This window comes from Equus przewalskii, chromosome 18, assembly GCF_037783145.1.
Source record: "Equus przewalskii isolate Varuska chromosome 18, EquPr2, whole genome shotgun sequence".
Taxonomy (NCBI): domain Eukaryota; kingdom Metazoa; phylum Chordata; class Mammalia; order Perissodactyla; family Equidae; genus Equus; species Equus przewalskii.
Genome location: NC_091848.1, coordinates 19,600,281 through 19,622,177, shown reverse-complemented (window position 1 = coordinate 19,622,177; position 21,897 = coordinate 19,600,281). Strand labels below are relative to the sequence as shown.

Genomic DNA, 21,897 nt, shown 5'->3' with positions numbered 1-21,897 from the left:
ACTGTAAACCCCTTAGTATCAGAGACCATCTCTCTTTCTCTCTTTTTGGGTGGCGTTAGTATTGAGAACAACAGACTTATAATCTGAGTAAACAAAAATACACACACACACACACACACATACACACAGCTCCAATACAATGGAAATGGTTATGTATCATAAAGTGTAATGGAGGCACTGGACTCTGTGAACACAGACAATGCTTTTATAACCATGACTAGTTTGGTTTGATCACCCATTATACCAGCACACATTTATGTGTGTCATTTCATTCAAACCTCCCAACAAACCTACAAGGTCAGTATTATGCGAATCCATTTTATAGATGCAGAAACTGATACTGAAAGCAGTAAGTAACTTGCCTAAGGTGACACAGCTGGTAATGGAAGAGCAGGGGTCAAATCCAGATATAAAAGCTCATGCTCTTGGGGCTGGCCCCGTGGCCGAGTGGTTAAGTTCGCGTGCTCCGCTGCAGGCAGCCCAGTGTTTCGTTGGTTCGAATCCTGGGCGCGGACATGGCACTGCTCATCAAACCACGCTGAGGCAGCGTCCCACATGCCACAACTAGAAGGATCCACAACGAAGAATATACAACTATGTACCGGGGGGCTTTGGGAAAAAAAAGAAAAAATAAAATCTTTAAAAAAAAAAAAAAAAAAAGCTCATGCTCTTAACACCATGTGATTCCATTAGATTAAATCACATCCTGTGCACACACATTGGGAGTTGATGGACCAGAGAAGGAGACCCTTAGCTAGTGGAAATTTTGTGGATAATGAAGAGCTGTTTGCTGAAAAATAGCAAAATGTTCCGTTTATTCTTTCTTGTGACTCTCATTGTTCTTACAATTTCCTATTGCAGAGTCAACCTGAGCAGCAGGTAGCACTGGGGGCATTCAGTTATAGTTCGTAAGGACATTCTTCTAACATGCCAGCTCCTCTGGTCTGTCAGTCCACCATTTGTGTCATCTCTCTTTTCATCCTGAAGGCATTTTCTTTAAGAAATCTCAGGTAAAATGACAAGAACTTTGACCTTGGTCATCTGTTCTTATCAGCCAACTGCTGAGAAGGAATTTGTTTGACAGCCTTGTGAGGTCCTCCCTAGACACCTTCTATTCATGATAAAGTCACTTGCAGAGGGCAGGAACTTATGTCCTTTACACAACTTCTGTATTTTTTTGGGAAGCCAGCAGCACTTTCTTTTGAGTAGTAATCAATACCAGCTTGCAAGCAACTTGAGAGCAAAGGAGCATGTCTTGCAATCTTTTTATCAACCTTGGTATCTTACTAGTCTACTGATGCTGAATGTAAATTATATGTATTTTATGGAAATAGTGTGAATTTGAGTTTTGTTTTTAAGGGGAAGCAACAGCATAAGTGCTTTCTCTTGAAAGGGGCCCAAAATTGTTAAAAAGGACTGAATTAAACTGATTTGCAGTTGGGCCACTTACTCTACATCAGAGAAAAAGGAAGGAATTGTCTTTTTAAAGAAGGTTCTAGGTGGCCCTGATAAGAGAAAAAACTTTTTTTTTTTAAACATAAATGTTTATATGCTCTCTAAATCGCACTGTGACTTAAGGTCCATTCTGTAACAGCAGATGATAAATAGGCATGGTGCTTTGGTACCAAATGTAGTTTCAAATTTGACTCTGATAAATATTTCAGGTTTGAATTCATCCAAATTTACCTATAACCATATGCTCTGAAAGTTATTATTGTACATGCAGAGCGCTTTGGAATTTTTTGGTAATCATGATTAAGAGCATAGACTCTGGAATAAGGATTAGCTCCACCTGAGACAGAATCAATGTCTTAACACATAGAACTGTATAACTTTGGACAAGTTGTTGGACTTCTCTGTGCCTTAGTTTTCTTATCTAGAAAAAAACTACTCAAATTTGTCAACAGGATGAGATGACATAGCATAGTGCCTGACTCATAAATAAGTAATCAAGAAATGTTAGCTCTTATTAATTTTAATAATTTTTGATAAAACAGTTTGGCTCTGGTATATTCCTTTTCAATGATTTCTTTCAGTTATCTACTCTTTCTTCTCTGCCTAGCCTCATTCTCTCTCAAGGCTTTATTTTGGAGAACCAATTTGAACACTCCCCTAAAACCATAAGAATCTCTGAAGCTGACAAGAAAATGCTCAGTGCTGGGTGACATTACTATCCTCAGCCAGCGTCATGTCCCTTTCTGTCTCTGGGGCACATTCCCCATCATTTGTTTCATTCAAGTGACTTGCCCATATGTATACTTTTTAATTTTGTTTTCAATAGGCATTTCTAAAAGTCTATGTTGACTATATGTAATTGATCTTTCAAAATTTTTTCATCAAATCTTGTAAACACATCCAGACCAAGACTAACCCTAAACCAGATTTTTTTTTTTTGTCCTAGCACGGTGCCAGATGGCACTTAGGTATGATAATAAAGCAAATCTGTTTCCTACCTCACATTTTATATATCTGTCATAAATCTTAACTGACTTTAGATAAACACCAATTTAGAAGTTCAAGTTTCAGGTGAAGGTTCAGTTTGAATTTCATTTTAATGTTTTATTAAAATTGATTTGCCTTTGCGAATATGAATTAATTCATTATCATTTTAGAGGAAGCTTGTTGACAAGCAGTGATAAAAATCCATTCTAGATAATAGGCAGGTTTTTTTCTACATATCTTTATTGAAGAACTACCAGTAACAAAACCCTTAGCTCCTTATTATGCCTTTGAAATATGGATAACGTCAAACTCTGTACTACCTAGCAAAGAAGAAAGAAATCTGAACACCATTATGGGTCTGTGAGAATTGACTGTGGTATTTATTCATAAATCTAGTAGACTAGTGAGGCTTAAAATGCGTAACTTATTAGGTCATGGCTGTTGAATACAAATTATAATATTTTCAGAGTAATAGAGTATTTGAATTTCTATAATTTAAAGAAAAGCAAAAGCAAGGATAATTATTACATTTGCTTGAGTTAAAACAGTTACCAAAACAAAAAAAATCTTACAGAAATGGAAGGACCTGTAGTCCAAATTTTACCTGAACTGATGAAGGGTGATTTTATAGGAAAGTGGTCCACACACTACATTGATGAAATCAAGGCCAATTTGGGGAAAATGGGATGGGGAGAAAATAAAGCTTGTAATGCCACTGATAAATACAGGGTTATGGAAGACATTAGGCAAGGAGAATTGAGATATAATTTATATTTTATCTGAGATGGATTGTTAACCTGAATTATCTTGGAGATTGGTGGCAGAAGAATAGAATCATTTTTTGATTTTGTTATTCAAAAGATAAGACTGCAGAAAAATAGAAAAACAATTTGATGGTATGTTAAGGAAAAAATCTGAAATCAGTTGCAAACATTTTGCTTAACTCTCTCTTTCACTAAGTCTCAGCGTAGAAGCTTGTGGTGGGAGTGCTGTTAATCATTCTTCCAAAGTTACCATTCAGAATCACATCTGTAAACCTTGGTCAGCATCTGGATGAAGGCCAGCACCATGCATTAGGGGTTTAGAGAAAGCAGAGATAGATGCTAATCCGCAGGAAAGCAGATTGCCTGGGTTGGATGCCCACAAGACCTTTGTGCATGAATCATGTGCTTCTCCTCCATTTCCTGGAGCTCTAGGCATGATCCTCTTGGAACTTCGCAGTCCAGGCCTGCATACCTGGGACCTGTGCATGTTGGCACCTGGGTAGAACATATGTCAAATGGCCAGCAGGTGTCAAAGGCAATGCTTGAAAATTTTGCAGTTATGCTATCTTCAGCTTGAACCCCAGCTTTGCTACCTACAAGTTGTGTTACTTTGGGCAAGCTTATCACTCTTTCTGAGCCTCAGTTTCCTCAAGTGTAAAATGGGAATAATAGGAGCACTCATTTGTTCTGAGCTGTAAATGAGACAATGCATATCAAATGCTTAGCACGCTGCCTTGAACTTACTAAGGACTCACAAGCCACTGCTGATATTGTCATGTAAGGGCCTGCCATCTACAAAGTGCTCAATAAATGGTGTGTATTACTGTGGACATTTTTAAGGTCTCGTTAGCAGTGAGCATATGAAAAACAAACAGCTATTTCTCTATGGTTTTTGCCCCCAAATCCTCTCTAGAAATGTCCATGTCTTGGTGAAGCAGGCTCTGGAGCAGAGGTGGTGGGTTGTTCACAGTTAGGTCGGGTGGTATGGTCCGAAGTTTAGAGCCAGAGGAACTGGCTGGAAAGTCTGGCTCTGCCATCACTTGCTGTGAGACTTGGGGCAGGACTTTCAATGTCTCTGAACATCAATTTCTCTGTCTTAGAATGGTGGCTATGACGCCTACCACACACAGTTGTAAGACTAACAGGAGATGAATTCACTGTGAATTAAATGTGCAACCTACAAAATAAGGTAAGAGGCTAGTTTATCAACTGCCCAGATGCCCTCAGGGCCAGCCTCTCCAAGGAAAGAGTATCTATACCACTCCTGCCTCCTTACTGGCTCTTTGTCAACAGTCCTCACTCTTACTTCTCTTTTAGGGGAGAAAAATTCTTTTAAAGAATGATCTGCTTCCTGACTATCTGCTCAGTCCTTTAGGGCCATTGAAACTGACTTTGGTGCTTTACCTTGTTTTGGAAAATGATCTCCCATTTCACCATTGAATTAGGAAAATCCCAAATCCCAAAAGCCAAAGCCCTTCCTCTTTGAATTCTCTGTAGCATTTGATGTGATTGCTCACTTCCACATCAATAACAACAGATGCCCTTTCTGGAGAGGCTACTCTGCACTGCACTGTGCTAGCAACGTTACATGATTTCATTGAACTGACACAAAACCTCTAGGTGGCAGGTATTATGGCCCCATTTTATGGGGGAGGAAACTGAGGCACAGAGATGTTAACTTGCTCAAGATAACATAACTGCCGCATAATTGGCAAAAAAAATAAAGAGAGAGAGAGAGATCAGCAATGAGATCAGCAAGTGAATGAGAGATTGGAACCCTGTTAATACTGATGCTTCTTCTTGGAGTTTTGTCCTTTTCTTAGCTTTTATTTGTAATTTTTCTTTGTCTACTAAAATACCCAAAGCATTGTGCACCTTTCCTATAGTATTTGCTTCACTTCTGACTCCTGGAACTTGATATAATATTCCTGAATAATTTGTAATCTCCTTGAGGACCTTTTTTAGCAAAATGCCTTGTTCGGATAAATTATTTTTTAACAAAGGGAGAAATAGACAAAGAATCGTCCCTTGGGCTCATCAGTCTGAAGAGTTAACACTAAACGGGAACATAAAAGCATCAACTCCTTCCTCGCTCATTTACCTTCTAACCAATATGACAGTATAACACTCACCTTCTTAAGCTGAGAGTTTCTTTTGTGTTAATTGGTCAAGAGGTTTTTTTCCTAATATTGCAGGGCTAGAGAAAGATAGCTGAAGAGACAAAATGTGCTTACTTTTCTTAGAAGTTGCATTTGAAAAAAAAATCACTGTTGTTCTGATGAATGACAAGGAATCCCAGCCAGGCTGGAGTGTAATGTGATTTGGATAAACTCTAGGTGAGGTAATGCTCAGGAGAGAAATTTGAGTGAGTTTACATGACGCCCAGATGGAACATAAACAAGAGACAATGAGTATTGTTACTTTACCTACTGACCTTTATTTAACAGAACGCTCTCATTTCCTAATGAGAGCTTGCTTTAGCTTATTGCTAAAATTGCTGTTTGTTCACCTGCTTTGAAAAAGGAACAGTCAAGGGTAAGCACTTGGGTAGATTAATAGTTTGCCTACTTGGTGCTCTCTTTTCTAATTATTTCCTCAGGCCAAGAGTAATAATGTTGCTATATTCTTGTATATATATTAGTGGGCAAGGGGCTGATGTATGAAGCGGATGCAAAGCACGGTATGGGACAAAACAATATTTTAAAGGAAAGTGTAGTAAAATATAGAGGACTACTACGTATGATGAAATTTCCATTTCTGTAGGAGAAAATAATTGAAGATAAGCAATTTCCCATGGCTCAACTTTTTACAAGACACCTCACCTTATTCTGACCCAAATCCCATAACGTAAAGGACACTATCCCACTTAACAAATAGAGACGAAGCTCAGAGAAGTTAAATGATTTTGCCAAGGACACACACTAGATGGATTTTGAACCCAGGCCAACTTTCTTTCTATTCCATAAATCTGTCTTTTTATAAAATATGGTTCCTCTCTTCATGAAATTTGTAAGTAGAAGGAGAAAAAAAGAAAACTGATTTATGCGTATTGCTATGTGATAAGTAAGTAGCAAAAGGTCAAACTTGTCACTAGAGTTCAAAGACTGGAGAGGTCACGCCTAGGCTGGAGGGCGAGGGGTGGAGAGGGAAAAGGAAAAATGAGAACGGGATGAGAGAAAGTTTTACCCAGGAGGGGCCACAGGAGAGATGAAGTTTGTTTGACGGGTGAAAATAAAAGGAAGAGAGGACTGCATTAAGCCAAGGGACAGAGGCATAAGGATGTGACAGGTCTGTTTGAGGGGTGGCAAGTGGCACAGTTCAGTTGTAACCTAGGGTGAGAGAGGGAAGGTAGAGTAAAGATGAGGCTGGAAATTTATCCGGACACCCAAAATTGGAGGATCGTGATGTCCAGTCCTGGAAGACTTTGCTTGATTAAGTGAATACAGGCTATGACGAGGGAAGTTCCATGATCAAGGTCATGCTTTGGAACCATTCATTAGGGAGGACTATGTAGAAGAAAACATGGTGGGAAGAGATTAGAGCAGGTTTCTTCGAAATTTATGAAGATAGATCTACCTAGGGTGTTTGTTAAATTTCTATGCCTTACCCCCAAAGATTCTGATTAAATACAGGCCACATGAATTAACACTTTTAAAAAGCACCCCAGGTAATTCTTGTGCAGGTGATTTAAAGACAGCATTTTCAAAATATCAGGCTAGAGGCAAGGAGTTTGGTTAGCAAGCTATCACAATAACCAAGGTGTAAGAATAAAGGGGCTTTTTTTGTATTGGGAGGAATAGACACATATGCAAAAGATATGTTGAAGGAAGGATCAACAAGACTCAGGCCAATTAGTTCCATAGTTGGAGGAGGATTCAAAGACAATTGTTAGCTTTAAAACCTGGGCAATCAGTGGCACAATGAATAGAAACATGAGGCAGAATGGATTTAATAGGTCTTAGCATGAGCTTAGTTTTACCAACTGAATTTTGAAATGTAAAGATGGCAACCAAAGAAAGATGTCTACTGGGTAGTAAGTAATGTAGAATTGGGTTAGGGAGCAAGGTCACAGCTGGAGAGATGGTTTGGGATGTAAGTGCAGACAGATAATATTTTCAATTACTGAAAACATGCAAAAAAAAAAAAAAAATAAGAAAAGGAAAAAGAGGAACCAGCAAAGAAAGATAGGAAAGAACTGTAAGGTAGGAGGGGACATGGGAAATGAAACACAATTCAAATCAAGAGAAGAGAGGGTTTCAAGGAAAAAAAATATATATATATAAATATATATGGAGAGAGAGAGAAAATCTATAGTTTTAAATACTGTAGAATGATCAAGAGTCATGAGGGCTGTGAAAAAGCCAAATTGGATGACAAAGAGATTCTTGTAAAGAGTGAAGAGGACAGTCACAGGAAAGCAGTGTGGTCAGGGTTCACACACCAGTGCCTTAAAAAATGAATAGGGACCAAGGGAGTGGAGGCATAAGTATAGACTACAATTTCAGAATGTTTTTTGGTGAAAGGGAACTCTAGTCATGCCCAGTGTTCCATAATCTCACCATCTATCTAGTTATTCAAGCCATGTCTTCTCAAATTTAGTCCACCACCAATTCTCTGATAAGATTTCCTAAACATGGCTTCTTCTGCCCACTTTTCTGCCATCCCGCTACTGCCTGGTCCAAGATACCATCATCTGGATTACTAGAATAGCCTTCCAACTGGCTTCTCTGCATCCACTCTTGCTCTTCTCCATTTTGATCACCATGTTGTAGCCTAGGTACTTGTTGCAAAGCACAAATGTCTCGTCAGCTCCTTGCTTAACATCTTGGGTGGCTTTCCGTTGCTCATAGAGCAACAAGCAAACTCCTTAACATGACCTATAAGGTCCTACCTAGCCAGCTCTTTTCTGCCTCTCTAGCCTTATCTTTAACCACATGCTGCTTGATCCCTGCCCTCCAGCCACACTGGCCCTCTGTCAGAGGCGCAGCCCCATCTATTCTCCGTAACAGGCTTCCTTGTTATCTCACTTGTTAGTTTTGTTATTGATTTCTTTCCACTAGAATGTAAGCTCCATATGCGCAGGAAACTCTCTCTCTCTCTCTCTCTCTCTCTCTCTCTCTACACACACACACACACACACACGCAGGACACTTGATAAATGTTGAATAAGTGAGGGTGCTGTACACTAGCTTTTGCGCGTCTTTTTCTCTGCCTAGAAAGCTTCTCCTCTAATTCCTGCTGCTTTTACACTTGCTCCTCTTTTTTTTCACTTTTACATTCTTTATGGAGCTTCTCAGTTGTTTCTTCCTCAATGAAATTTTCCCTGATGTCCTTGACCACATTAATGTCTCCAGTTAAATAATCTCTTAACACTTATTACGTTTATAATTTTACATTCATTTGTGTGACTATTTGAATACTGCCTTTCTCATCCAGGACTGTAACCTCCATGGTTGGGGAGGATGGGGTCATTTCTAATTTGGCTCAACACTGTAACCCCAATACCCATCATAGTGCCTAGTCCACAGTAGATGTTCAACAAATATTTATTGAATAAATGAATGAGTAATTGAATGAATGCAGACATGAAATGAAGACCAATCAATTAAAGGGTAGCAGGATGGAGAATAGATTTTTTTTAATAGCATGGTCGCCTGAGCACATTCATAGGTCTAGGGAAGAATCTTCTTTCAGTAAACAAGCTAAACACCATCTGAAATCAAAATTACACAAGAGGCTAATTTTTTTATAGACATATAAATCAGGGCACATCTATTTTATGTGTACCATTTTTTTTCAGTTTCAGTTCAGGAGACGCTAAATCCACTGGCCAAGGGGGAAATAGGCCTAGAAGATTGAGAAGCATGTTGTAATAGACATTTTCTAGCCAATTTTCTCTGTCCTAGGGCTATTGTTATCTTTTATCCACCCAAAAAATTCTCTCAAATGTGGTAACAAATTATCTAAGCCTTCCTTCTCTTTTAGATAAGAACTTTATTTCTCTCTCTCTCTCTACTTTTCTTTCGATTCATTCCAACAGAGAATTGACTCCTGTGCTGTTCTATTTTTATGTTTTTAAAGCAAATAGTTACCTTGAGTTGTCTACACAGAGAACCCCACATGGCTGTTCCCAAGCACCATACAGGATCAAATGAAACCACTAGGAAGCGAAGCTAAACCAGTCATTGATCATCCCCACAGAGAGGAAGAAACTGGATCAATCCTGTTACAATTTTGCCTCTAAAGTTAGGTATTATTTTCTTCTGGATATCAGGTTGATTTTTTTTCCCTCTTAGTTTGATCATTTGGAGTACACTTGGAAATGAAAAAAAAATCCAAAGATAATCAATGGTTCCAGATTTTCTACAGAGATACAATTCTTCTGAGGAAATTATAGTTTAGTTTGATGGAGCTACAAATTTTTCATATGGTCAGAAATTTTCAGACGCTTATACAAAACCAAACTCAAGATATTCAAGAATTATCTCTTGGGCAAGATTTACGAACTGCTTCTTTCTCCTTCTCACAAAGGGCCTTATGCAGCATGGCCGGAATGATCCTCTGCATCCAAGCAAAGAAGAAAGATTCTCGATCTGCATTTGAATTGCTGCCTATATTTGAACTTTCTAAGAGTTGCACTTTTAAAGATATTTTGCCTTTGTGGATAGGAGTTATGGAGTCAGGTGTCTGACCTTTTCCAGCTTTCCAGTGAAAAGTTTAATAATGAAAAAAAACTTAAAAAATATGAAAAATGAAACTCATTATTTATAAAGTCCTGAACTATGTCACAAAGTACAATGGAATTCCCCAGACACAAGTAGTGTAGTTAGGGCTTTATTTTGAGAAAAGTTCCAAAGGGAATTCTTATTTGGTAGAAGGCCATGTGGATTGGTTTTGTAAATCATTTCCAATCACAGAAACATCTGTGAGTAACATGATTCTATGAATAAACAGACAACATCAGAACTCACAAGCTCTTCTTTCTTTCCTCTTCCATAAAAGTCCTGTTTACAAGATAGTGCACAAAAGAGATTCAGTGGAATTAAGATTTGCGTGGTTTCTAGAACCCTGAATCTCAAGCCAAGTAGCCTGGTAAATAATAAGACATTTACCTGACTTCTCTAATATGGCTTTCCCTCAGGGAATGGGGTGAAGGAGAGAGTGTATATCAATCAAAAAGTTATTTTAAAAAAATCATATATATTTAACACAGTTTTATTCACCAAAGAATTATAAAAACATAGTGTCTGCTCTCAAAGAGTTTGCAGCCTAATTATCTGGGCTAAAAATTATACTTTAAAGTTTAGTTACATATTTCACTACTTGCCTAACTATTCTTTTTCATTCATTGAATGGATTTGTTGAAAACTGAAAATGAGCTCCCATGTCCCGAATATTCTGGAGTTTCAATTTCACACTCAGGAAAATACCAAGGTGACAAGGAACCTGCATGTGGGACTGGTCTGACATGTCCCTATTTGGTACAAATGCAGGCAAATGTGAGCCACAGTACTCCAGTCTAATAATATAAGCATCTCCTCTTTCTTTCCTAAGTAGTCGGCAGGCTTGACATTTTGACAGCTGATTTACTCCCTCCCCTCCCCCTGAGCTGAAATTCTCACCCAGGCTCATCTGTCACCCTGGCTTTGACGAGGAGGGGGTTAGGTGTTTGCTGTCTGAAGCTGTCAGACTCGAAGTTGGCTTCGAATGAAAGTCTCCACCATACTTGAGAAAGATAGGGCAGCAGCTGGGGACAGACAGTAGAGAGGAAGGGATGGGAAAACAGTCAAAACGCATGTGATATGGGCCCGAGAATATAAAGAAAAGAGGTGAGAGTACAGGTGAATGAGAAGTTAGTAAGCACACGGCAGGTCCAGGGCTTTATTATAAACAGTTCCACCACCACTCCATTTCTGAGGAGCATGATTCATTTGTCTACTTGATCATTTGCTCTCCTTAGGTCAAACTGGACACTAACAAATCTGGTATAGAGATCACTGATTCGTTCATTCAAGAAATACTTTTGGAGCATCAACTACTGCCAAGAACTCTGCTAGGCACTGGAAATACCATGCCGATTGTGACCCAGTCCTTAACCTCCAGGGACTTACAATTTAATTGGGGAGGAGGGGAGCAAATTAGTGAGCCGAAGATCACAGCACAGTGTGCTAAGAGCCATGGTAGAACTAGGTACAGGGTATCCTTGGAGTAAAAAGCAGCAATATCATGTGAAGACTGAAAAAAAATCAAACCTTGAAAATCTGTGACATTTTTATGACAATGGCATAACCACACTTTTGGAGAGAGATATTACTGTTGGGACCAGTTGCACTTAAAAGAGGTGGATTTCAGAAATGACAAAATGTTACAAGAAACACCCACACAAATACAATCATGAGTGACACAAACCACCTTCAAGAATCTGAAATTTGAGCAGTTGTTTGGTACAGGATGAAGTTCAGAAATGATTAAGGAAAAGTTTAGCCTACGTAGTCGATTTGTATTTGAGAGTTTCCCAATAGTTTAATTGGAGGTGATAAATTTATTGAGCAATTAAATGAAATTGAATTCCTTTGCATGACTAAATCAGTAATGTTAAATCTAGAATAATTGATGATGCTAATTGCCAATTTCATGCACATCCTGCACTGATGTTGTATGATGATGCATTTATCCCATCAGTTTACCCGTAATTCAGCCCACGCAGCCAGAGAGAGAGTGAAGACAGGAAATATTGAGACTGGAACCTGACAAGGCCAAGGAAAGGCCTTCGATCAAAGTTCTTTTAACCTGTATATATAAAATTGGGTTCAGTATCTCAGAAAAGCAGACATTTTCTCAATTTTTTTTCAGAATTGCCTCTTTCATTTTGGGTTTAATAAGAAATGAGCAAATGTCACACATTTCGGGAAATTCTGTTTCTGGTGCTGGCTAGATGCTCAAACACCTTGAACTCTCATATGATACCTTGATGCTTAAATGATTCTTAAATGAAATCTACGGAATGAATTTAGAGACATGCAATACCAGGAAATAAGAACTAAAGGAGATACTTTAGACCCAAACTCTCAGTGTTGTAATATACATAATATTTAAAATTTCATCTTAGCTAATAATAGTTAAAGTGAAGATAGATAATATGTATTATGCACTTAACGTGTGCCAAGCATGGTGCTAACAGTTATGCATAGATTATCTCATTTATTCCTCACAACGCATGATGTACTATTACCATCTACATTTCTGCTGAGGAAAGTGAGGCTCAGAAAGTTTTATTTTTTAATTGTTTGTTGAGGAAGATTAGCCCTGAGCTAACTACTGCCAATCCTCCTCTTTTTGCTGAGGAAGACTGGCCCTGAGCTAACATCCATGCCCATCTTCCTCTACTTTATATGTGGGACGCCTACCACAGCATGGCTTTTGCCAAGCGGTGCCATGTCCGCACCTGGGATTCAAACTGGCCAACCCTGGGCCACTAAGAAGCAGAACATGTGAACTTAACTGCTGCACCACCGGGCTGGCCCTCAGCAAGTTTTAAACAATGGATGGAACTGGGATTCAAACCAGGGTCTTCAAGGCTGTGAAGCTTGTGTTCCCATGCTCCACTATACTGCACGTCTAGAGATTGAGGTTTTATTAATGAGTAAATTAGCACTCAATTAAGTTGTTTCACAGCAGTTTGTCTATGTTTTGTTGAGGGAAGGAATACATAAGTCATTCTCATTGTTCACAGAGGAAAGAAAAATCTTTTCTTCAGATCTTCCCTTAAAAAATTTCCCCTAATCACTAGCAGCCTTTAGTCACAAAATACATTCAAGATGGTTAATCTGACATTCTATTTATCAGGAGCCTTTGTCAGTGAAGGGAGAGTAAATTTCGATAGCTTACTAGTTCTTTGACCTTGAGCAATTTTAATGATTAAATTCTCTGCACCTTAGTTTTCTTATCTATTCAGTGGCAAGTATAGTATCTGCTACTCAGATATGCTGTGAAGATTAAATGACAATGAGAAAGCTGTTACTTTTTAAGCACCTCCTCTGTGCCAAGTACTCTAATCATGCACCGATATATATTATCACATTTAATCTTCAACTCAAAGAAGTAGGTATTACTGTCACCAATTACTAGTGAGGAAACTGAGGCTCAGTAAGATTTTAAAAACTTGCCCATGGTCACTAAACACGGAAGCAGAGAAGGTGAGATGCAGACCAAGTCTATCTATTGCTAAAGCCTGCGATTGTCTCAGATGCTGTGTTATTTTCACTTCACATTACCTCTGTAGACTGTAGAGCATTCTAGAAATATTGGGCATTATTATTTGTACCAAATTTGGACAATACGATTATTTTATTATACTTTAATCATTTGAAAACATGTGCCTTATGAGTGGTAGAGAGGTCACTGTTAACTAGATCATGAAACTGACCAGGCTGATTTTGAGAGCAATAAATGAATAGGACAATTATTTTTTGTTATTACTGGCTGATTTCTATTGCCACACAGGCTACTGGGGCTTGTACACTCAGAAAGGCGTATTGACCTCAAGTGTACCTTCCAACTTGGCTTTGCCATCTCTTCTCTCATCACCAGGGGAGAGCAGAGAAAATATAGGACATGTCTACGTCCACAGTCATTTGTATATATCTGTGAAGATGTTTTTTTGAAAATGAAGTCATCTTTTGGATAAGATAAAATTCAGGCAAATTGAATTTTTATTTGCTTTGACATAGATTGGAATCAGTGGTGTGATTTTTTTTCCCCTCCTGTGTAGAGAGAAAAAAGAAAATCATCTTGATAAATCTCCTTGACTTTCTTCAAGGTGTTGAGTATTGTTCTCTTTGGAAAAAATCAACAGGGTGTTATGACACAAGGCTTTGACCCTGAAGTTAAAAACCTTATGCTCGGACCCGAATGTTACCAGTGGATTTTGATGGGGAAAAACATTTGATTCCTGTATTCATCAGTTTATTCACTCACTTGATAGTTGGTGCTATGGATCCAGCAGGGAAGAAAACAAAGCCCCTGCTCTCATTGAGTTTACATTCTAGCAGGAGAGAGATGGACAACAAAAACTCAAAATATAAAACGTTGGGGGATAATTTGGTGCAATGGAGAAAAAAAAAGCAAGGACTGGGAATAGGAATTGTGCAAGGGGGTGTGATTTGAAAAATGGCTTTCAGGGAAGTCTTCTTTGATAGAGCGTCATTTGGCAGAAACCTGAAGAGAGTGAGAAACTGAGTCATGTAGCTGTGTAGGGGAAGCAGGCACGGCAAAGTCAAAGGCCCTGAGGTTTGAGAGTGTGTGGCAGGTTTGAGGAACAGCCAGGAGGCTGAAATGGAGTTCTAAAGGGAGAATGGTAGAGGACGGGGCCAGGGAGGAACCTGGGGGCTGATCATACATGGCCTGTGGGCTACTGTAAGGATCTGGCTTATATCTGCAGTCAGGTGGGAAGAAATTGGAGGCTTCTGAGCGGAAGGTATTATGATTTACCTTCAACTTTGAAATAACCACTGGTGGTGGGTATAGAATAGGATGTCTGTATGGGAACAGGGTGAGACAGAGGCAATAGATCAATTGTGACAATATTGCAATAATCTGAGAGCTGGTGGTAACTTACCCAGAGTGGTAGCAGTGGGAATAATAAGTAATTGAATTCTAGGTGCAGTTTGAAGATAGAGGCAATGGGAGTTTTCCGTGACGAGTGAAGGGAAGAGAGAATCCAAAAAGGACTCCTAGATTTTTCTTCTGAGCAAATGGAAGAATGGAGTTTCCATTTACACACATGGGGAGAAATATGGGAGGAGGACATTTTGTGTGAAGGTTCAGAAATTGGATTTTGAACGTGTTAAGTGTGAGATGCCTGTAAGATATTTACAGGGAAATGCCATGTAGGTAGTTGCAAATGTAAGTATGGAGGGTAGGGAAAAGTCCAGGTTAGGGATTAGAATTTGTGAGCTGTGCAGGGACAGTTTCTGAAGCCTTGAGACTAGATTGGATTCATTTAGGCAGTAAGTATAGATTAAAAAAAGAGATTTATAGTTGAGCCATCATAGAGCACTCCAAAATTTAAAGAATTAGGAGATAATGAGGAACCAGCAAAGGAAATTGAAAAATCCTCTATCTATAAAATAAGGAGAATCACACACACACACAGACACACATACAATCTTTTCTGGGAAATTTGACTTAAGAGGTAGGAGTTGGTCTCTGACTGGATGACGCCATCCTCTGAAAGGATGATGCTAAGTTTTTCATGACGTGTCAAGAAACTCAAGGAGGAAGGGGCTCTGACAGAGGAATGGCTTTCTGCTCCGTCTTGCTTGGATCAACAAACAACTTAGGAATTTGGATAAAGACACAGGGGGTGCTACAAAGTATGATAATGGGAAAAGAGGCAACTGCAACAATAAACTTCACTAATATCACACTGAGATAACTACTGCTAACATTTTGGCTCACTTTTTCTAGTGTTTTTATAGACACATATATATTAAAATTAGCATTATATGATATATTCATTACTGTAGCTGCTTTTTTGTTTGATAGAATGCAGGAATACTTTTGAAGATTCAGTTTTCATCATATTTTGATGAAAGGAGAGACATGATCAAAGAGAAGATTGTATTAGTTTGAGAAATGTCTGGTCTGATATCTACCAATAAAGTAGAATGATGACTGTGTGAGTATGTAAGAGAGAAAGAGAACAAGGATGACTCTGAACTTGGTGACTTGTGTCTTGGTGACTGATACGATGGCTGTGCTATCCATGGGGACTGAGAAAACAAGACCGAATGAATCTTTGCTTATTTTTTGTGTTAGGGTGGATCCCAGACTGGCTTTCTGTATAGCTGGAGAATTGTTGGTTTTTTCATTACTGGACATAACAGAAACTGAAAGGAGAGGTTATCTGGAAGTGCTTTGGTTGATATCTACCAATATAAATAAGTAATGAAATTAATTTATGACACAAAGTAGTTTTGACTGAATTACTTGTTTTGGTTTTCCCCATAACTTACAAAGAAAAAAATTACCATATTTCCCCTATATTTTCCATGTTGTGAGAGTCCAACTATTAAGATTTAATACAGGAACTTTACCCATAGATCTGTGAAAATTGTGAAAAGTCATTTTAGTTTACCAGGAAAGTGTTATGAGCATGACCACAGCAAAATAATTTCTCCCATTGACAACTTTTATGGCATGGATTGCCTCTGAAATAAATGCTTCATGTGATTAGATTCAGAAGATATTGGTAAGATCAGGGCCAATGAGAGTGCCTTTCGAATAAATGAAATTAATGAAAATAATAGAAATAATAATCAGTGGTAAACTTCTGAGAGCAGTAAGTAAATGTGCATGTGTATATTTCTGTTTGTGTATTGCGAGCTCTCTCTTTCTATATATGGTTTCCTGACTGGTGAGCACAATTGGCTAGAGAATGAGACTTTACAAGGTCAAGGTCACACATTCCACTGGCCACAAAGAAGCAGAAAACTATGTCACAGCCTTTAATTGCATCAGAAATTCCAAACAGTTGCTTCATGAACACACGCTCTTGGTCACATAAAGACTTGCCAAGAGAGTTTGGGCTGGTTCCGTAATAGTCACCAGACTATTAGGAAAAACAGACATACAACTTTAAGCATAGATGGAACACACTATAGGGCAATGATTTCAACTTTGCATGTGAATGGCAGTATACACTGAAGCTCACAAATGTACAAACTCAAATGCATCAGAGAAGAGAAAATGCCCCACTTAGCCTTAATTCTGGTATTAAGCTGAAAACAAACACACTATAATTGTCTTACACTTTTATTTCTAGTTAATGCTGCATTAATATAGAAATTTTAGATGTATTTGAAGAATATTACCTTCTTTTATAAATACACAATTATTCTACATATCTTTGCCATTTGTTATAACCAAATCATCAGAACATAGAGTTTTTCAAAATCTTTTAAAGCAAGATCTTTACATTTTGGAGTTTGTGAAGTCCATCAGGGAAATAATGCAACAGCACTGAGAAATTCTCTCACGATGTTTCTGTCACATTGAGGGTCATATGCAATGACAAATACTGAAACTTGCACCATAGATCAAGTTGGGGAAACAGTGATTTCTGATCATTGCATTTTTGCTTTAAAAATCTCAGTCTATAATTTCCTTACATTTCCTTTTCTGACTGAGCTATGCCGATCCCATAATAAAGTACAAAGCAGTGTAACTTCCCCTGCAAATTCACTCATTATCCACTGGACTCTGGAACCCAACTGCCCCTCTCATCTTTCAAGGAGAATTGTGCTTTTATGCTGTTGATTAAAAAAAGAAGAAGAAAAGAAAAAGGTGGAACGCCAAGTCCGTAACCTCTAACGAATCACCATTTCCATCTGCAGCCCCGGCAGCTGTTTAAAAGCAAGAGCAGGAACAGAGAGAAAGCCCCTTCTTTTAGTCTAAAACTCTTGCTCTGCTTTAGAAAACCAATAACACAGACAGTGTGGATCAGCCTTTCAATATGCAAAATGGACGAAGGTACCCAAGTTTCCTTAATAATAGATTAAATCCGAAGTAGTTTTTTATCAGGGAAATCCATTGTAATCTTCCAATTTCCCTTTTAAAAATTAGACTCTGGCTATCAAAGCACATTGACCATGGGAATAAAATATTTATCTAACAGGTTTCAAGTCTTAAGAACAGCTTCCTCTTCTTTATTTTTCTTGGACCATTATGCCTCCCACCCACCAAAGTCTTCACTCAACCCTACCAACAGCCCAGCTGGCACCATAGGTAAGAAGCAAATTGTTTTCTCCATGACCTCTAAGCATTCTACTCCACGGGAAAAGCAACGTGGAATGCACACTCAGCAGGCTACAAGACTGGAGCCAGTTTGTCCTCGAGGCATTTCTGCCATAAAACATAATACTATCCACTGTGTTTTGCTCTAAGCAGATCCGTCTCCCACTCCCCTCTCTCCCCTCCTGCTTCTCACTCTGCACCTGGCTGCAATTCATGACCCACGCGGCACATAGCAAACAAAAAGCACGAAACAGCAACAGATTCCTTTGTTTTACATGCAAATCCTACCTCCGGTAGTTGTCACATCTTCCTCAAAAGCCACGCTTAATTTTTAATGACAGCGATCCAGTGTAGTCCTCCGAATAGCCACCGGTAATCATCATTACCGCTCGTGCCTAAAGCTTTTCTGGACCATTAATGTCACAACCCTTGCTAACTCATAGCTTTAATACTCCCTGCTCAAAATGTCTGAAAGAGTTTGGAAGGACAATAGGAGTGACAGGCACGCTAGACAGCCATGCTTGAAATTAGTTATCTGAGGCTCCGTGAAAGCTGCTTCATACTGTTTTTAAAGCATGCAGGAGATAGGATTTATTAGCCTATGATAGGCATGCTGTTTCTGTTTTTATTAAATACTGTAATAGGCTGTCTGTTAGCAATGCTGTGATAGGTCCAACATCACTTCCCCACTGCTTTCGAATTCTCATATTAAAAAGGGAGAGAGGGCTCACACTTCCTTACGAGACCAAGATCGACACCACCCTGCCTACTGGATCAGATTTCCAAATCCTCTTTAACTACTGGAGAAAGAATTCCTTTTGCAAATAGATATTTTTACATGGAAAGTGAAGTTGAGAATAAACACTCTAGGATTCCCCAAATAATTCTCTCACTCCCAGCGGACTCCTGCTCCTCCCAGTTATAAAAACGAGCGTTCTCTAGAGTTAGGCAAGAGAATCAGTCCCCACAGGAAATGTTCTCACCATCATTACTGAGGTAGGATTCAGGGTATACATTTATATAAGGTCTGAAATTAGGTATCAAATGGACTGAACAGATCAATGAGCACATTCATTATTTCATGCTGATTTACAAAGCTTTATGTTCCAGTTTGAAGCAAAATATGCCATGCACTACTGTCACAATGGAAGGAATGAATGGTGGGTGGAAGGGGTGGGGATGTGAACACTACCTTGAACCACTTTGGACAGTAGTGATCATGGAAGATGGAAGAGGAATTTCTTACCATTGATCAGAGACGAGGGGATTACTTGGCTGGAAATGCTACTCTGAAAAGTTCTAAGTACTTTCCCAAATAGGGAAGCAGAAAAAAGTTCCTGGGAGCTCACAGTAACATAGAGAATGTGTTATGCTCCAACTACCCAGATTTAGTCCTTTTCTTCTGCTGTTCTTTCTCCCTTCCTGCTACCCTGGGAGCAACAGTTAAGTAGTAGTTACTATGGGAACCAAGTGGTCTGCTCCAGGGGAGGGGCTTAGGGAGAGCAGATGGAATATGGACAGAAATATACCATACTGGCTTATAGAATTGAAAATGATCTGTGATTAACAAAAAAACAACGAAAACTACTGCAAAACAAGATCTCAAAGGGAATGATTATAAATCACCACTATTCAATTACTGGCAGTTTTGTTATCCAGAAATACTATTATGATCATAGCATCCATTATTTTATTATATGCAAGAACTGAATATCAAATTGCTTAGATGTCTGTTAAAAGAAAGACACCTTTTTTTTCCTTTCTTTCTCTGTTTTGTAAAAATGCCTGGTTGCCGGTTTGAATATGTTCTGATTGTATGTGAATTTTAGCTGTTACTCGACTGGTTACAATTTCTTCTCAGGAGTAAAGTGTGATTTAGTGGAAAAATATCCTTGCATCACAAACCATAACCATGTTTCGTTCTGAATGAGCATCTTTATAGTGATTTCCCTGGGGCAAAATCAAAATCAGAAAATAGTGTAATTTGAATTTGAAAAGAGAATTCTGTTCCCATTATGTTGACAGGACTAAGAGAAAAATTTTCAAATTTTCAATTGTTCAAATAGAAAAAAAACAATTTTTTGTGTTGCATTCAAAGCCTTTCACTAGCCTCATGATCATGCATGAGAAACTATTTCATCCCAAGTAATTAAATTTTCACAGTTGTAAGGAGTCTGGGGAATACAAAATCATTGTCTTTAGGACCCCAGTTTCATAGTTTGTTATTGGAGTAACTGACACCACTGAAGTGAGAGCACACAAATTCCAAAATGAAAGTGTTGGGAGGTAATTCTTCAGGATTTTATGAAAATTTTGTTTTTTATAGGCAAGTATATCATACAAAAATTTGTAATGGAAGGATTATTTCAGAGGAAAAGAATTTATGCTATTCTCTTTTTAAAATGATGGGAGAGCAGCTGGACTGTGGTGGAGAAGTTGGATTTGCATGCTCCACTTCAGTGGCTTGGGGTTTGCGGGTTCAGATCCCAGGTGTGGACCCACAAACTGCTCATCAAGCCATGCTGTGGAGGCGTCCTACACACAAAATAAAGGAAGATTGGCACAGATGTTAACTCAGTGACAATCTTCCTTGAGCAAAAAGAGGAAGATTGGCAACAGATGTTAGCTCAGGGTCAATCTTGTGCACCAAAAAAGAAAGAAAAAAAATGATAGGAGAATAATAGTATAAATTGTTATATCCCAAATAATTTTTTCCAACATAAGGAAGTGTTTAAAAACAAACAACTTAAACACCGTGAACAGCACCATATATGGTTTGGAGACAAAGAGAGAGAGAAAGTCAGAAAGCTCCCCAGTTAGATAATTCCCTCCAGTCCTACATGTGGTTAACTCAGGAAACAGCTGCTAATAATACAAGAGATAAATGGATAAGATTTTGCTCCTGGGATGAAGTCAGAGGGCAGGACCGGGGTGGAGATAGTTAGTGATGCTTTAGGGAGGCTCTGTCCCTGGTGGAGCAAAGGTCGCTTGACCTCTCTGAGGGTGAAGGAGGTTCCTGAAAGGGCAATGTTCAGATGGGAGTGGGGGTGGGATGGAGGATGATTTGTTGAGATAATGGAGGAGGAGCAGGAAATGAGAAAGAGAAGCTGAAGAGAGAGAAACAAGAGGAAAAGTGATGTAAGAGGGAGGAAGCAAAGAGTTTCCTGAAGTAGCATGGTGTTGGAAGGGGGCACAGGCTTTGGAGTAGGGAGGCTTGATTTTGAAACTTGGTTCCATTAGCCTATTTGAGCATCTCGTGTTGAATGGGATGATAGGAATGGCTGTTGTAAGACTACGTTGATAGTGAGACAAGGTGTATGATAAGGGGTGAGTAAAGCTCTTTGTAAACAGAAATACTAAAATAAATGCTAGTTATTACTGAGCAGGAAGAAAGAGGGGGATGAATGCTCAAAGAGAAGGAAAGGGGTACAAGAGGAAAGAAGAGGAGGAAAGAAAGAGTAGGAAGAAAAGGAGGCATGAGTAGGAAAAAGACGGGGGAGCTGGAAGAGAGAAGAATTTCTCTTGTTGAATCACGTAAGATAGAATTTCTCCAGTGTTTCGGTTTTGCTTTCGGGCTCACATTCCAATAACTATTGCTTAAGTTCTGCCCCTATAGTGGAGTTTCAGATAATAAAGTGTCTTTGGAGCTCATACCTTCTTCAACAAGAGAGAAACCTATGCTGAGTTTGTTGAAAGCATGTTCAAAAACAGCAGATCTGAGGATGGAATTTAATAACTCTTAGCATTGCTTTTTTGGATGGTTCCCTGGAGGATGAAGTTTGGGGCAGCAGAAGGCAGGAACTGAAGTGATATTTCAGAACTATATTACCCAACACATTCAGCAAGAGTACTCTGTGCATCTGTAACTTGATAACAATTTCAACAGCATCTGCTG

The 21,897-nt window shown here is 38.8% G+C and overlaps 1 protein-coding gene across 5 annotated transcripts in view; it reads right to left on the bottom strand.

Moving 5' to 3' along the window:
* Window positions 1-18,981, bottom strand: part of KCNMB2 (potassium calcium-activated channel subfamily M regulatory beta subunit 2) — a 224,279-nt gene extending 205,298 nt beyond the window's left edge. For 2 of the 5 annotated variants that reach the window (XM_070582404.1, XM_070582403.1), the window contains exon 1: window positions 18,291-18,547. The gene's annotated coding sequence lies outside the window, so the exon portion shown is untranslated. Of the gene's footprint in view, window positions 1-18,290 lie in introns of all 5 variants that reach the window. The other 3 variants (XM_008522684.2, XM_008522762.2, XM_070582401.1) reach the window with 3 other exon arrangements.
* Window positions 18,982-21,897: the final 2,916 nt, after the last annotated feature.